This window comes from Acanthochromis polyacanthus, chromosome 7, assembly GCF_021347895.1.
Source record: "Acanthochromis polyacanthus isolate Apoly-LR-REF ecotype Palm Island chromosome 7, KAUST_Apoly_ChrSc, whole genome shotgun sequence".
Lineage (NCBI taxonomy): Eukaryota > Metazoa > Chordata > Actinopteri > Pomacentridae > Acanthochromis > Acanthochromis polyacanthus.
In genome coordinates this window covers 31,671,241-31,675,229 of record NC_067119.1, presented here as the reverse complement: position 1 = coordinate 31,675,229, position 3,989 = coordinate 31,671,241, and the positions used below count along the sequence as shown (strand labels likewise).

General features: G+C 37.8%; 1 long non-coding RNA gene across 1 annotated transcript; it reads right to left on the bottom strand.

Moving 5' to 3' along the window:
- Positions 1 to 822: 822 nt before the first annotated feature.
- Positions 823 to 2,054, bottom strand: LOC127534641 (uncharacterized). Its single transcript, XR_007942869.1, has 2 exons — positions 1,497 to 2,054; positions 823 to 1,260 (listed from the first exon to the last, which is right to left on the bottom strand). It is a non-coding gene; the product is annotated as an uncharacterized LOC127534641 (long non-coding RNA).
- Between the last annotated feature and the right edge of the window lie 1,935 nt (positions 2,055 to 3,989).

The following is a 3,989-nucleotide window of genomic DNA, read 5'->3' as shown; positions in this document are numbered from 1 at the left end:
ACCCTAAGAAGGAAGGAACTGCTAGCTGTCTCCAGACCTCATTTCTGTTTTGAAGTCGTCTTCTGTAGTTGTGCCCTGCTGTTTCAATGCACACTGTTACTGAATGTCACATTGAAAAGAGACATACACATGACACGAATGTGGTGCTTTCTAAATAAACCAATCTAATGATTGTGACAGAGCAAGGTGTTTTCATGTCACAGTAACCTAAAGATTCAATTAAACATGATACATCTATAGGATGGACTTTTGCCATATTAGATCATCCCAAACCTTAACCTTCAGAAAACCAGATGGTTTGAAAGGCATATATGTTAACTCAGGCCACCTCTGTACCCCCATGTAGACAGTCCACTAAAAATCAGCCGTTTACAGCTAGAATAGTCATTTACAATGTCCACACTGTATTTCTGATTATGTTAATGTTACTTTCATTGGAAAAAATGCTTTTCTTTCAAAAATAAGGACATTTCTTCGTGACCCCAAACTTTTGAACATAGCACTCTCACCTTACATCTTTACACTGTACATCTCAGACCTCTGGCATGATCCACAGACCTGTCACGTGCAGAAATTCTCTGATGACTCTACTGTTGTGGCATGGTGTAGGAATAACCACCGCCTACTAAATGTGACCAAGACAAATGGTTGTCCTGAGATTACTTCTACACCAGGGGCGATTCTAGCATCAGAGGTTTAGGGGTGCTGAGCACCCAGAGGTGCCCAGCCAGGCAAGATAAATTTCTTCATTGTTTTGTACGTTTTAATGCAGTTTCACTCCCACATTTGTGAAAGAAAAGCATAAAACTTTTTGAAAAGGTCTGTGACTAAACCATCCAATCTGATAAAGTTTATTTAAATGCGGAATCACCGCAAAGGAGGAATGCACTGGAATCTTAAAAGAAACATATCGTAGTCCTAATTTCTGGGAAAAGACGACTCATTTAGATACAGCAGCTCCTCAACATACACATAAACAGCATGTATGTTTCTGGAGTAAACCAGCCCCCTATACCAAGCACCAAAAAAACAAAAAATGGACCTAGGACTTATTTTTTGACTTTTATTTGAAATGTGATGCACAGCATTTCTTTCCCTGGTCTGCACGCTCTCATCTCCCAGAGTCTCTCCTTGTTTTTCTTTGTCATCTTAACAGTTACTGTTTTGCGTGCCACTATTCTCTGTTTGTTTTATTATCTGGTTCTTCCTGACTTTGCACTCTCTCCTCTCCTTCCCCTTTTTCATCTCTTCCTCTTTGGACTGACAATCATTCACAAATAGATTATATTCAGCTAGAGGAAAAATTATATAAATATGAAAAAATACCAATAAGAATACAAATAAATAACGTCCTCTCTCTCTCTTTGTAATGTCAATCTAAAGGCAAATAACCAAACAATGTGTTTTATATCCGATAACAGATATAAATATTGATACATTGATCCAACTTACAACATTACTCTTGATAGATAGACCATTTGATCTTACACTCTTACCTGAACCTGGCTCTTTTCTTCGAAAAAACAATCTTATGTCCATGATGAGGCTGTCTGTCTGCACACACACCCAATAGGAGTTATAATGTTAATGGGCATCCGGTCAGTTAGCTAGTCAGTAGCACCTTGGCTTTAATATTAATTCATGCACTGACACAACAGCTAGCTTCTCTCAGTCCAATTCAAACAGACACTGACCACCTGTAACGTTTGCTAGCTAGAAAAAATGTCAGCTAACTCCTACCTAACAACATAAACAGTAACCTTTGATTAAATGCAGCAAAAATTAGGACCGGTAATGATAATAATGTGTTGGTATTGAGTGGTAGAAGTTCAAACCAGGTACTCACACCACCACAGCACATTACCTTCTGTGGGGCAGCGCTTAGCTCTGCAGGTAGAGGCTCTGAGCCTGAGTTGGGAAAGTTGAGCAGGATCAAACCATTTTGAGGCAAGATGGGGGGAGGGGGTGCTGTATTTTTGTTGTTAAAACATTACGTATCAACCAAGTACTGTATGGTTTTTACACTTTTCTGGTTTGTTATAAGAAGGACATGCGATACAAAAAATAAAGATAAAGATCTTTTAAATTTTAGGGGTGCTGGGATTCAATTTGGGGGTGCTTCAGCACCCCCAAAAATGGGCTAGAAACGCCTATGTTCTACACAATTTCCATCCTTGGAAAAGAGATGGAGGTGGTGGAGAGATACAGATACCCAGAGAGGTTAACACTGAGGCTGTCTAGATATGATCTCTCGAGAAAGGTTAGATCTTTTAATGTGCACTGCAAGATGCTGCAGAGCTTTTGTCTGTTGTTACTGGTGCAGTGACCTGTTGTAGAAGCAGCAGCAGAGCCAGTGACACTGAGAGGACTGTGTGCTGCTCTGGAGACCCTGGAGTTACTTGTTGAGAGAAGGATGTTTCTGTTGAATGTAACAGACAACACTTTACATCCCCTACCTGACCTACTAATCAGACTGCTGTCTGTTTTCAGCTGGAGGTTTCTTTAACTCTGTTTTACAGAAAGTCATCTGTGAAAAGAGAGGCAAAAGAGAGAGTGTTATCTTATCGTATTTTAAGTCCTTTCATATTATCGTATTTGTTTTAAAACTTGACAGTTTTTAACTATTCATAAGTGGCGTACCATTCTGTCGAGAATATCAACTAAATCCTACCTTAAAATTGTGTTATTTTATCAAAATCCCTTTATTATACATGTGTGATTTAAAAATTTGCCAAAAATAAGCCATTTTTACCAGATTCAAGCTATGTCTTCTCTGCCTAGACGAACAGTCAGGTGACAAAAATTCTGTGACGACACAGAGCAGAAAGGAAGCACTTACTGAAACTTACAAAAATGTAAGGAGCAAAATTATCTGGAGTAGGTTCAGCCACCATTTTTTCCCAGTATTGCTAACATCTGTGTAAAAATGTTGTACATGGTGACTCCAGGTGTTTTCCATTTTTATGAAATACATTATTAAAGAAATTCAACTTTTGTTTTCTTTTCTTTAATGATATATTGCATTTTTATTGTGCCATACCATGCATTCTCTCTATTTCTAGTCATAATTTTGCTGTTTCCATAGAGAGCCAGGACTTTTTTTGATGGCCAATAATTTAGAGGAGTATAAAAAAATGCTCACAAACTGCTCAGTGTTTACCTATTAGCACCTAAACATGAACATGCACAGTTGAATGATGCTGTATCACTACAGATGCATATTGTACTGCAAGTCTTGATATACTGGAGGAAAATACAAACTTGAGCTGCATGACATGAAGACAATGTTACAAAAAGAATATTTTAAGGTAGATAATATGCACTTTGCACCAGTACATACTAATTAATTACTTATCATTAAAATTTTAATTAAAAGTTATTAAACATTCATGTACAGTGTCTGTGAACATTTGAACAACTTTACTGTGACATTATACTTTAGATGTGGCAGAGTTTCCTAAAACTGAGTAGAGAGGAACTCCATCCATCCATCCATTCTCTATACACCGCTTAATCCTCATTAGGGTTGCGGGGGCCCCTGGAGCCTATCCCAGCTGACTGAGCGTGAAGGCAGGGGACACCCGGACAGGTCACCAGTCTATCACAGGACTATTATCAAGCCATCTTAACATCCAAATATGTGAACTCTGTCTACCAGAAAGTGTAAATATCAAGTGACTAAACTGATCATTTATACTTTCATAATGCACAGGAAAAGTATTAATAAACATCTGTATTATTCACATCAGTATCCCGCAAACTTTTCTACCACATGAACTAAAGCATTAACTAAACCTGTTTAGAATGTAAATAGTGTGTAAATAAAATAATACAATTATTAATCACTGATTGTAGTCGAATGTAAAATAATACTCTCTGTAAGGACACACAATTTCAACACATGTACACGTGTCGTCTGCACATACAGTGATAAATACACAAAGGCACACAGTCACGCCTTGCTCATACAAAGGTAAATACACACATTT